The following is a 14,862-nucleotide window of genomic DNA, read 5'->3' as shown; positions in this document are numbered from 1 at the left end:
CCTCATACATTTACAAAGTTTACATTGCAAACTAGTTGTGTCAGAAATTTTGACTCAAATTAAAAAGTCTTGTCTGTTCCTTTTTACTTCCAATTTAGCATTTTCAAGACTTTCTCAGTAAGCCATCGGACTTGCAACTAGGCATTTATATAGTCTTTATATTGAATCATTAGGCATATTGCATATTTTTGATTAAGAATTAACGTTAAAAATTGATATGAATTTTTTCATTTTATAAATTTATTCTGTTTCTAGCTGATATTTTTAGCTGTTAATCTACTTACTCATTTTAGCCGGTAAAGTCATATTTTTAAATTATCTATGGTTGGATAGAGAGGTATTTAAAGTGAATTTTAAGTGTGAATCACTGATTGTGGTGACAAAAACATACACGGATAATCTATGCATTGCCTAAACACATGTTCTCATTCAAAAAATGAAAGTTTTGACGTAATCACACAAATCTCATACATAAAAGGTATGTAATTTTCATTCGTAAGGGAGACAATTTGAAGACATAAATATTAATGAGAACAGTGTCACGTGGCATTTAGCTCATGAATAAAGTGTACGTGATTTCTCCATATGTTGTAGAATATTGTTCATATTGCCAAATCTAGTTCATGAAATCGCATTTTCCGTTTGATAATAGTATAAATAACGGCATTTAAAAAGATGGGCCTGGTTTAGAATCCCTCCCTAAAAGACCTATCCCGGGCCTAATCTCCCAAGGAAAAACTATACAAATATAAATTCAGTATGCTCCTTCCCACCGCCCCTTCTTTTACATTTTAACTATATGCATATGCCTGGTTATTGTATAACAATTCTTTTTTTAAACGCTTTCTTTTCTTTTGTTTTATTTTTTTCAAAAAAAAATTGATGAAGGATATTGAACATCTAAATAGTTCTGACTTTATATTCTAAAGAATGAAATGAATTCAATCATAAAATTATAACTCAAAATACATCAGAGAAAACTTTTATGTTATTGCATCATTTATATGAAACTGTCTATTATTTGAAAAATAGTCAGGCATTGACAATTCCTAGCCAATGCCCGATTTTTAAATTACAGAAATGTCTACATTCTATTGTGCATTTATCATTTTATTTTTCAGATGAATGATGTGGTTACTTTTTTTCATTTGAAGTGGACCTGTTATAGAAAAATATTTGTAATAGTGACTTAAGTTAAAGTCTTTGAATGAAAAAAAAGGAAATTCACAAAATTGTCAACTATCTCAAAAATCCATAAAGCGAAAAACATATTAAAAGCAGAGAACGTGAAATATTGTCAAGTGTTAAGCAGTATATTCTTGCGCGTAAACCCAACTTCTCCAATGAAATTGTTTATTTATTTTTGGACATATCACACACTTAATTAACGCATGTCATTTTCAATAAACTTTGAACAAATTCAAAGCAAATACTTTAATGTTTTTTGGGGTTTCCTTCATGGCAAAATCTGTAAATTGCTTTGATATTATTTCCAATCTTATCTTTGTATATTATATAATTTCATGTTGGCAATATGGCCTTAGTTTTTAAGAGATATAGTGGCGAACGATTTTATATATATTTAGACATGTAATCATTGTAAATGTACATATTATGGCGCATAAGTTCTCAAATCTTTGTCAGTATACGCAACAGTGCAATTTTTATCAGCTCAGATATTAGTTTTTCTTTAATACACTGACAACTGAGTTAATGTGCAGTAACAAGCTTCAGTCTTGAGATGTTTTATTGCCTCCTCGGAGAGGGTGAGAAACTACAAAAGTTACAACATTTTTAAGTACATGTACAGACCTTAGCATGACAATCCACATTTCACATTATGCCAAACTTAGAAAATTCGAGCGTGACTCATGTACCTAAAGTAAGCTGTAAAACCTCACAATCATAACATGTCAAACTTACTACGAAAGAGTTCTGGTAAGTTATCGATACAGCAAATTATAAAATATATAGAATAAAATCACGTCAAAAAAATAATGAGATAGTCCAACCTATGTTTTACTTAATGCTAACGTCCTGCCAATACACAAATCTCTATATCTGTTGTAAATATGATATAAGATGTAAAAAATACCGATGCACTTAAAATGTAATGTAATTTTTCAACACTATAATCAATGCAAAGACATGACACTTACAGTTTATAAACATCCAAGCCGTGTTTAGTTGGTAAACAGAAAACCCTGTTGTGTCGCGCGAAGTCTCTCGTTATAACAATACCCTTCCAGATATTAAATAAACCCAAACAATCTCAAACCGGATACAATTGGAAAAATATCAAAACAACACAGTAACATAATATGTTCTAATGCAATCCGGTAGCAGGAGGGGCGAACCTATACGGAAGCGCATTTTCCGCATGTGGCAAAACACTATACTGATTTCCATTTTAGTGGAAAATAATATGCTGAGATGGTATTGTCTTTTAGGGGGAACATTTTCTCTGGGCCCGTTTTCTTGGTGGGAAATCCTATGCATAAACTCTGGAACTAAAATACGGCTGAAAAACGTTAATGGTTGAATCAGTATAGAAATAGTTTGATCAAAAGAACTTTGCGAATGGTCTAAATGCATCGATACATGTAAATAATGACATTAGATCATGAATATTTCTAAGACAAATACTTTGTTAAAATATTTAAATATACACCCTGCGCCAAATTGTTTTTACATGCATACAAATCATCTCAAATTCAGTTGTTTACACGTAAATCTCAAAGAATCTCTGTAAGTCTGTAAAACCGGTAGAACTTTTATCTTCAATAAAGATTAAAATTACACTTTAAACTAGAGGTACTGTGAGCAAGCTCACAATTGATACCCCCCGCTAAGAAAAATCATAACTCATGTATTTTTTCTATTATAGAAAATATTGGATGAATCTATTTCATCGTCCATTTTCTATAAATAACAACTGCTCTATTTTTGAAAACTGTTAATGTCTTTAAATTCCATTTTAGTTCAAGTTAACTGTTAATGCAAGTATGTTAACAAACATGACTCGAATCAAACGAAATTCCACATGTCAAGCAGCCAGTTAATATAAACATTTTGAATTATTGGTATACTGAGCCCGAGTTTTTTTAACAATGACCTTGAACTTCCTCAATTGACCTTTGGTCAAGGTCATGACATACTCTCAGGTTATAAGCATTCTAGATGTGAATTAAGAACTTCCAATATTTGTCCATTAGAAAGATATGGACTGGACACAAGTTTTATACTTTTCTGCAAGTGACCTTGACCTTGCCCAAATGACCTTGGGTCAAGGTCATGACAAACCCCTAGCTTATAAGCAATCTTTGTGTGAACTGAGAACTTCCAATGTTTCTCAATAAGAAAGATATGGACCGGACAAGAATTTTGCACTTTTTTCTGCCATTGAACATGACCTTGTCCAAATGACCTTGGGTCAAGGTCATGACACACCCTTAGGTCATAAGCAATCTTTGTGTGAAGTAAGAACTTCCAATATTTCTCCATTAAAAAGATATGGACCGGACACGAATTTAGCAATTTTTTTCAGTGACCTTGACCTTGCCCAAATGACCTTGGGTTAAGGTCATGACACACCCATAGGTCATTAGCAATCTTTGTGTGAAGTTAAAACTTCCAATGTTTCTCCATAAGAAAGATATGAAGCGGACACGAATTTTGCACTTTTTCTTTTGGTGACCTTGACCTTGCCCGAATGACCTTGGTTCAAGGTCATGACACACCCTTAGGTCATTGGCATTCTTTGTGTGAAGTAAGAACTTCTAATGTTTCTCCATAAGAAAGATATGGACCGGACACGAATTTTGCACTTTTTCTGCCAGTGACCTTGACCTTGCCCGAATGACCTTGGTTCAAGGTCATGACACACCCTTAGGTCATAAGCAATCTTTGTGTGAAGTAAGAACTTCTAATGTTTCTCCATAAGAAAGATATGGATCGGACACGAATCGAACAGACAGACGGACGGACGGACGGACAGACGGACGGACAAGGTGATTCCTATATACCCCCCCCCCCCAAACTTCGTTTGCGGGGGGTATAACAAGAGGCCCAATGGGCCACATCGCTCATCTGAGCAACACTGGCTTCATATGGTCGTTCAAAGGATATTGTGTCATGTGGCCCTACGGTAGATTAACCAAAAATGAATACCCGAAGTTTACTTTCATTTTATCATATACTTAATCTTTGACACATTTACCTCTATGGAATACCATTTTTACCGAAAATAAGATTATATGCAATATAAATAACTAAATGTTCAGTTGGTGTTCACGGTTACCTCCCAGTTCGTTTTATTTTAGCGCCCCCCCCCCCCGGTCATCACTTTATAAATAGATTTAAATACAATAGCGCATAAAGGTACATTTTCTCCCTCCACTACTTACTAGTTATTGTATTTCATTTTTAAAAATCCTATATGTAAAAGAAGAAAAGTGTATCTCAATTCACTAGAATAAATGCGCTTAATTCCTCAAATTAAAAACATTGAACATTTTAATTGACCTTTTCCATTACAAACGAATGTCATTTACCAGGCATGAATTCAGAATTTGTTTCGTATGACGTTTCATATCCTTACACACTTGACTGAAGAATAAACTCAAATGAAAAATGTTGTCACATATGTTAAAGAGCTATAATTCAAATCATTGTATTTTCCGTTGCAATAATTTTTTTTAAGAACAGCGATAATGCTTTTATTCTCATGATAATAATGTGTCAGGACTATGGAAACTGTTTAAAAGGCGTCGTTTTCATATAATTGTGGTCGAAAAACTATCAAAAAGATGATAGGGGAAAAAGATGGTACAACTGCGCATTTGGTTTAGTCGTAAAATACAACTTCAAATATAACTCTTTTTTTTTTCAATTAAATATATTTGATATGTTATAATACAAGTTTACAAAAGGGTAATTTCTAACTATATTCAGTTTGAAATTTTTCAAAAAATGATAAGAAAAAAATAATAAATCCTAAAGTTTTGGTGGTATCGAACCTACAACCTAAAAACCTATGTTCTATAAAGTTACCTAATGTCTGGTGCTCTAACCACTGAGCCATTTTATTCACAACAAAGTGTGTTGTTTAAATGCTTTATGAAACGTTGGTCACGAATTTACGGACTTGTATTATTTTTCTTAAACGTTCAATTGTTTGGCTACAAAATGACATTTTTAAAGTATAGTGGGTCATCTCTCGACATTTTTGTTGATTAAAATCGGTTTAAATTTCATACAACCGCATTTAGATATACCCAAAATATGGAGCTTAGACCCACTCTATAAAAGAAAAGGCATTGAAGTTATAAAAATGACATTATTTGGAGGTTTTGAGACACATACGCCAGTTTGAGACACGTACGCCAAATTGAATGAGCCTTTTACAAGTATTTAAAATACTCAAGGGTTACAAATCGGTATTACGATACATATACATTGCTTTTAATTATTTATACTGATCTAATAATTATTAGATTTAATGATATTTTAATTTTGCAGTATCTAATCATTCCTCATATGGGCATTTTGCACGCCTTATACACCCATCTTCTTTGTGTATATTTTATGCAATTCATGTTTAAGAAGGTGCACCAGAGAGTAGTAACAACATTTCATCCTTTTGGCAAGACATTTCTATTTATCAATCAAAATTTCACCGTCAATCGTAGAATTATAACCAATATACATAACTTGGTATCTCCTATTCAGAATGAACAAAAGCATGGCCTCAGCTCTGTGAGCAAAGCTCTGTATATTGCTTATAATTCTAACCTTGACACAGCTGAATATGTTGAGTAAGAAAAATGGTAAACAATTAAAACAAAAGAAACATGCACTAAATTAAAAACAAAGAAAGAGCACAATTTATTTTTCAAAATATATTTATACCTATATATTTATTGTAGCAAAAACAATCTCCGTTTAGACTGAAAATACAGAGCATAATAACAAAACACGTTTCATTATAATCAACTATAACGTAGAGACCGTACCGAATTACCAATAGAATGTATAGTATTTATAAAATATGTTGTTAGTGCATCAGATTTTGCTCATTTTGCGCAAGTAAACAATTAACTGTCTGATTTAACGAAGTCTATATTTGATTCGATGCGTATAAATTCCAAAATACTGGCGATGTTTCCATGAAGCATAAACGAAATTCAAAACTGTAAAAACACGGTCACGAGTGAAAATGTCAACGCATTTAAAGCTAAAAACCGACCAAAGTTCAATATTTAGATATATCTTATGCATCTAGAATCAATCAAAGTATAATATTTAGAAGAAAAGAATTGTTTTGAATTTCTTCCGATATTTCTTTTTTTAACATGCATCGTTACGTTTTTTAAAATGTTTGAAATCAGTTTATCTAAAACACCCCAATCGTCAAATGGTTAATAAAAACACGACGGAGTGCGACCGATCAAATATCGCGTAAAAATATTAATGATAGAAAAAAAAATACACGCAAAAATTTTAACATGATAGGTGCATTTCAATTTACAATGATGAATTGTAATTGAATTTTTTAACACATATTTGTTTCATTCATTATAATTTTGATTGTAGGTAATAATTCGGCCATGATAAATTCATCAATTATCAAAGAATTATTAAACGAAAAAATTAAACAATTTCTCTATGCAATTTAATAAGATGATCAAAACGAAGAAATATAGAGTACATAAATTGACCCAGTCTTTATTAAAAAAATTCAAGTACAATATTGAATTACGTGATCAGCGTCTTCATGGAACGACAATTCAGCCGTGTATGATGGAGTTCGCCCGCTTATTAAACTGTTAAGTACGCCCTTTTTAGGCTGGCCTTCATAAATTATCAATGCAGACTTTTTGCAATTTCGTTTTGTGAACAGTACGTTACGTTTCTAACACGGAACCGTTCAATCTGTATATAGTTCGGTTCGTTTTAAGAACGGTGATTATACGATTATTCCAGGAAGTGACTTTTCGTCATTGCCCACAAATCGTCTATTTAACAAGTCTGCTTTAAATGTTCCTAACTGGGTTTTGATTGAATATGGAAACTTGGTGATAGAATAATTCCATGTGCTGAAAACTATTATCACCTAGACATAATTATTAACAAGAAAAGTCAGCTTTTAGATAAAATTATTACAACTCGAAAAGGTCCTATACGGTTGCAAACTAAAGAACAATATATCTGCCAACGATTACCAACGCCTTAATGTTCTTAAAACATTTCGTTTGCGAAGTTGCAGTTTTCCTACCAAAACGAGATCTGATATTTGAAAGTGTCTTCAACGTTATATCTATAAAATCAGAAATAGATATCCGCGCAGTGTTACTTCTTTATCGCATAAACTGCGATACCCCTTAAAGAGGATCTTCTCAACACGCTTATTTTCATTCCTGAAGATCATTTTAAATAAATAGCGAGGATTCTCGCTGTTTTGTCAACTTACCATCTTATTGAATATTTATGCTTCTAAAACAATTTCCATATGAAGAAGAAAGAATGATGAAGAATGAATGAATGAATGATCGAATGAATAAAAGGTGAAGTAGCACATTTCAGGGTGAAAAAAGACAATATTTATTGATCATTAGCCGCAACATATCACAAACGGTTGCTTGTGGCAATCAAGACGGTATAAGTAATGTGTTCGAATTAATTGGATTCAGTTTTTGTAGGTTTCAACAGAATCTGATATTGGTATGGAAAGACATTCGAGTCCACAAAATGACGTCCACTGCATTCTTTACTTTCTATATACTGGAACAAGCCTAGATGATTTGTCTCCAAGCACTAAAATAATGACAACCCTTCAACGGAGAAAAAACCAAGAAGGTAGTCTTTTTTGTATTTTGTAAATTCGGTAAAAATGTATCTTATTTTCAATGAACTTTTGACATTGTACGCGTTAATCTCTCTAGCAATACCTATTTGTATGTTTATTTCCTTTAGTCAATATCACTCATGATGTGAATAAATCACGCAACTCCAACTACCGAAGGTATTCTTGGAGGTCTTTAGCATACTCTTTATTATATAATCATGGCTCTTTCATGAGGCCAATAATTCTTTTTAAAAACCAGAAGAAAGTATATCGACCGAGGTTTAAGTATATACCAGGGTTCAAACGATGTTCATTACAAAGCATGACAATTTTTCAAGTTTTCTCAGTTGAAACACCCCCTATAGCTTATCAGGTTTCAATGCATGGCTAAAAATGTTATGTCTACGGGGGTTTTGTGCTGCAGCAAGCCCGGATGATAACAACATTGCGCGAGGTATAAAATTATCTTTATCTATATCAGAAAATCTCCCTTTCATCCATTTCAATTGCACTTCTTTCACAGGTATGTGTGTTATTTTTAAAAATCGTCCAAACGTATTGCATTAATATCCTGGGACAGACTATAATTGTTTAATCAAATAAAAAATTTATTCTCTTTAAGAGTATAAGTTATATATTTGGTTAGTAAGCTCAGGACGTTAAATTCGGTCATGTGATTTCAATGTCGCAAATGCTAAAATGAGAGTGTTGGATTCAAAATATATTTTCAGTATATTGCTGTTTAAATTGTTTCTGGTTTAACCTAGGTTTGTTACATAATTTGTAGCATGGTCATAATGAACCAATCACAACCTTCTGATGAGAGTAAATTTGTGTCGACCTCGTACTTAGTCCAATATTATACTCCCAGGTCAAAAATGCCATAAATTTACCTCTTTAAAGGGATAAAATTGTAAATGTATTCAAGTAAATTTGATGGATGTTTTAAGTTCGTTCAAACACCATTAAATTGAGTCGTAAAACATTTACTAAGTATTAGTTAAATTTGATAAAAGCGATAAAAATTTAATAATTTAGTAAAAATGCTTTTTAAAAAATAAATAAACTCTACAAAGTCCCATTATGATTTAAAATGCTAAATATATAAACGCTGATTGAAAACAGATCCCTTACCACACGATCATTTCTTTACAAACAAAAACAATATCACCAGCATTAAGAAAAAGTAACACTCAAATTAATAAATAATGTCGACTTAAAGAGGCCGAGTACAGTTCGAGTGCGCATGAATTTGAATATTTTTTTACATTTCCATATAGCTGTAGGTGCAGAGTTATAACTTTCTTCTGAATTAAGTTTCCATACAAAATTAACATTTTTGTGACGTTTAATAGTTGTGAAATTTTGATTTATGAATTTGATTGAGTACAATCTAAAATGGCCACCAAAGCGTCATCTTTTTCCGTTATTTTAAACTAAGCATAAAGCCAAAGACTTAAGTATGATTAGCTCAATTGAGGCGGCAAGAGGTTTTAAAAACTAAATGTGTCGTAAATTTCAAATACCAAACGTATAACATATGTTGGATAGCAAAATAAGTTATAAATCCCTAAAAATTACTCATTTTCTTTTAAGTTCAAGAGGCATAACTCTGCCAAAAATCCCCGGACTGGAACCAAGTTTAAACTTTACCTATATTTTCTATTAAATTAATAGTATATGAACAATCAACCTTACCTGTGCATCAGAAATGTTCGAGAGCAAACATTACAATTTTTCCATTTGTTCTTAAGTTCAAGAGGCATAACTATGTCGAAATTCACTGGACCAGAACCAAATTCGAATACAACCTGTATACATGTATCTATAAGGTACACCAATTTTAAATTTGAGTTGAACGTGTGCAACGGTTGTTGAGAAAATGTTCGAAAGTGAATGATGACAGACGAACGGAACAAGGTAACACTATATGCCCATTTAGATTCTAAATAATTCTTAGAAATAAAGGAATTTTACATACACAGGGTAGAATAACAGTACCAGCACGACGAATATAGTGGTCAGAGAATGACTTCAGTGGTGAAAAATGTGGAACAACTTTCAGGTTTATGTTTATTTTCATCAAATCAGCTAATGACAGAACAGAACACTTTGCTCTGGTGTCAAGTTGGAAGTGAATATTAGTGTTCTTCACCTTTACTGTTTCATAGCATTCTGCATCATGATTGTCACTATTTATATTCCCGAAACAAATAAAAAAAAATTTCATCTGATGTGTCTTCGGCATGCAGATACTTTGATCTAAAGTTTTTCTTTTAACTAGCAACTGCACGCTTGTTTCCTGTATGACACTTAACTGAAAAGTGGTTTCGATTTCAAAACTTTCTATATTTTTCACAACGATGGACATCGTTTAAACTCATGAGTTTGGCTACAGTATTTACAGTCTTTTACTAAAGATTTCTTACTTCCCGCTGAGGGTGTCCTTACTTTAGAGATTCCATGTAACAATTTGTCTTCCAAAGACTGTATTTGCTGCTTAGAAAATTCGCATGTACGCGCAATGATATAAGCTTTCTATGAGGTCAAGTTTGAACTTTTCCCCGATGCATTTCTCACGTATCTTATGATCCTGGGTACCGAATACGACAGCATATCTTATCATATCGTCGTGATCCTGATATCCACACTCTTTCGCTTAAAGTCTGAGATCGGTGAGAGAATTTTCAACGTTTCTACTTCCTTCTGTGTCCTACTGAGGAATTTCTTCCTCGAATAAACACGGTTCTACTTTGGTTTTACCTGTTTTTTTAAAGTTCTGCTTTTCACCGTAAATTTCTTACTATCCTCCACACTCAATATATATTTATCCCCGTGTCGCCTATCGAATCATCAGGTAATTAAAACCTTCCTTTTCCGTTTTTGTTTGCTCAGTTGGCCTTTTAACAAGATTTACATGTGTTGTATAAACTTGCATCATTCCGCAACGATATCCGGGACCTCCCAGTTAAATTTCGGTGTGGCATCTGAATTCATTGTATCCATCACGATCCTTGGATCTTCTTCTGTACAACTGCAGATGGCGTTAAAAAATGGAAATATTAATCGCTTCTGACAACATGTAGTGTGGTTAACAACTGATTTTATTCATCTTCATTTACAGGAAAGCTCATGTTCAAGAACAATAACTCTTTATAAATTTAGAACATACATTACGAACAGAACCAGTGGAATATGTTTCAAACCTATCATAACTTGCGTTATGAATAAAGTATAATAAAAATACAAGTATATTAAAATGTCTTAATATTGATTGATTTCTGTCATTTTTGTCTAAAAATCCTTCCGCACAAAAAAATAGTTCTTCCAAAAAACTTGTTTGTTTATTGAATTTAATTGGGTTTTCTGTAAGAATGTTGTATAATTATGAACATTTCTGTGTCGATTATATTGATATAATCATAGTCATTCAAGTATAATTAACATGTGTACGATCAGATCAAAACGTGAGGCGTGAGATACTTTAATATTTGCCAATTGTTAAAATATTAAAATGAGCCTATGCGTTTCTTGAATGTGCGATGTTAGTTTGATACTTATTCGTTTGCAATGAACGACCTCTGGAGAGAGAATGGTATAGCAATTTACAATTTAGAAATTGGAGTCTTTATGTTTTTTCGGCGCTAGGGTGTACATGTATTTCATGTGACCTTTCTGCACTAAAGTGCAACGTGCACATAAATCTATTTTACCCTTTTTAATTTCTTATCAGAATGAAGCATTGCATCTAACACAAATTTATTCTTAAAAAAACTTTAAATTAAATTAAAATAATCATTAGAAATTTTCACAATTTCTTTACCTAATAAATATTTTGACCTCTTTTTTCACGAATAAAACGATATTTTAGTCAATATAGATTCAACTTGCAATGAAATTATTTAAAAGATTAATTTCTTTTTCAATCTATAATAGTCTTGTCCAAAAAGTTTTATAATTTCAGAACTTAAGCCCAAAAGTATAGGTATATTTGACATATTGCATGAAACAAGCTAAGTTAAGTCAAATTTTAAATATAGTTTGTTTAAGTACTCGTAGAACTGAAGAAAGATTTTTAATTGACTTTTTACGCACAATGTTAGCCTAATGCATTAGATATTTTACTTTTGGTTCTAACGAACCAAAATATGCGTTTATATTCAACTATTATTATTCTAAAATCAGATTTTACGTTTTAATTTCATTTTTTGTAGATGGAGTTAGACAGTTTGTTGTTGTTACATTCATTGACAGACTAGGAGTCCCTAATGACAACATGAAAAATGCATACCAATATCCAACTGTCCGTAGGTACTGTGAAACTGTATCTGCGGCTTTTGGTGTAGATTTACTTCATATCATACCTGTGTCGAATTATTATGAGGAAGTGGTTCCGAACGATGCAAAGGATGCTATGTCTCTCTTTAATATGTGGCGTGTGGTAAACTCTGCAAAAGAATATATTGAACGTCAACAGAAGTGTAAAGAAACAGGAATGTTATGAACAAGTTTGGAAAAACAATACTAAGAACATGTGCAGTGCCTGAGAAATGAAACAAGAGGCCCATGGGCCACATCGCTCACCTGAGGAACAATAGTTATGATAAAATCAGCTCAATGGAGTCATAATACAAACTATCTGGACAATGTACAATAATACATGTAGATCCTGTATAAATAAAATCCATTTTCCCCTGGATATTCTTATGTTTATAATCATTAGTCCCTTTTCTAATAGGATGATTTTATAGTCATATCATATGTTGAGTATTGCAGTTCTCAAAAAGATCCCTAACAATAGTTTATATACGGGATATAAACGTACATCAAACTCTGAACCTTCTCATGAGGCCAAAGAATTGTCCTGGGGCCAAAGTCTTAACAATTATAAAGAATCATCTGGCTGATTAGTTTCTGAGAAGATTTTTAAAGATTTACCCTATATATTCCTTTGTTAAACTTTGATCCCCCCCCCCATTGTGGCCCCACCCTACCCCTGGGGATCATTATTTTCACAGCTCTGAATCTACACTACCTGAGGATGCTTTCACACAAGTTTCAGCTTTCCTGGCTGATTAGTTTCTGAGAACAAGATTTTTAAAGATTTACTCTGTTTATTCCTATGTAAAACATCGACCTCCCATTGTGGCCCAAACCTACCCCCAGGGGTCATGATTTTCACAAATTTGAATCTACACTACCTGAGGATGCTTCCACACAAGTTTCAGTTTTCCTGGCTGGTTTCTGAGAAGAAGATTTTTAAAGATTTACTCTATATAATCATATGTTAAACTTCGACCCCCCATTGTGGCCCCAACCTACCCCAAGGGGTTATTATTTTCACAACTTTGAATCTACACTACCTGAGGATGCTTCCACACAAGTTCCAGCTTTGCCGGCGGATTAGTTTCTGAGAAGAAGATTTTTAAAGATTTACTGTATATATTCCTATGTAAAACTTCGATCCCCCATTGTGGCCCCACCCTACCCTCGGGGGTCATGATTTTTACAAATTTGAATCTACACTACCTGAGGATGCTTCCACACAAGTCTCAGCTTTCCTGGCCGATTAGTTTCTGAGAAGAAGATTTTTAAAGATTTACTTTTTATATTCATATGTTAAACTTCGACCCCCCATTGTGGCCCCACCCTACCCCCGGGGGTCATGATTTTCACAACTTTGAATCTACACTACCTGAGGATGCTTCCACACAAGTTTCAGCTTTCCTGGCCGATTAGTTTCGGAGAAGACGATTTTTAAAGATTTACTCTATATATTCATTTGTTAAACTTCGACCCCCCCCCCCCCCATTGTGGCCCCACCCTCAGGTGAGCTAAAAAGGCTAAGTTTACAATTCAATAAGTTGGTTTCTGGAAGAACAGACTTTGAAAATTTTCGTAATAAATATTGACAATTTTTTTACTTTTTTAATCTGTAGCTTTTAAGATCTGTGTACAAACATAGAATTGTGAGCAAATCTCTGTATCTTGCTTATAATTCGAAGCTTAACACTCAAATATGGTTAGTAAATAGAAATTGTAGGGTAACAATTAAACACAAGAAACATGCACTAGCTACATGTATAACAAATAAAGAACACAATTTATTTTTTCGAAATGAATCATATATATACATGTATATACCTACATATTTCCGTCAGCGATATCAAACTCTATTTAAACTGAATAAACTCGAGAAAATGCCGAGCATCTCAACAAAACCTATTGCATTAATCTACCATTACGCAAAAGACAATGCCGAATTACCGATAGAATGAATTGTACTTCAGTACCCCTACATCAGATATTGCTTAATTTGCGCAGGTAAACTGTTAACTGTTTGATTTACCGAAGTCTCTGTTTTATTTGATACGTAAAAATCACGAAATACAGACGATAGTTCCCAGGTTACAAAGCATAAATAATGAAAACGAAACGAAAATCAGAACAAGCTAACACCAACGTCATGTGTGAAAACTGTCAACGCATTGAAATATTTAGCCTTAATTTACTTCACAAAATCGGCACCAATATATTTTGCATGTTTCAAAAATTTCCCTTCATACGCGAACGGTTGCATAGCAAGTAAATTCATCATAGTCAGATCGACCCTTTTTCGTATGATGTCATGGCTGCTTTAAACAAAGAACCTCGTTTTAGAAGTATGGAATACGAGTCTTGGTAAAATGGGTATGCAAACCCAGGCCGTGGCAAAATAAAAGCCGGGGCAGATCGGCAATCGTCAATTCCAAATACGCATTATTTTGCAGCAATTTTTACAGCGAATACAAATATACTGGTCCATCAAATATTCCGAAATTTTAATGAGATTGGCAGATTAATACCTGCCAATCTTTTGTTTTGCTCAGACCAAGTCTTGCCTACCCATTTTACCGTAGGTAATTCTTACCGTATGCCGAGCCCGAAGCTATTAAACTGATTGAAACACGCATTTCCTTTATTATTATTTTCGTAATAACTCAGATTTGAATCAGAATTAGCACTTAATTTTTGCA

Source organism: Magallana gigas, chromosome 1 (assembly GCF_963853765.1).
Source record: "Magallana gigas chromosome 1, xbMagGiga1.1, whole genome shotgun sequence".
Lineage (NCBI taxonomy): Eukaryota > Metazoa > Mollusca > Bivalvia > Ostreida > Ostreidae > Magallana > Magallana gigas.
The sequence above is the reverse complement of the archived record's forward strand: the minus strand, read 5'-3'. Positions refer to the sequence as shown.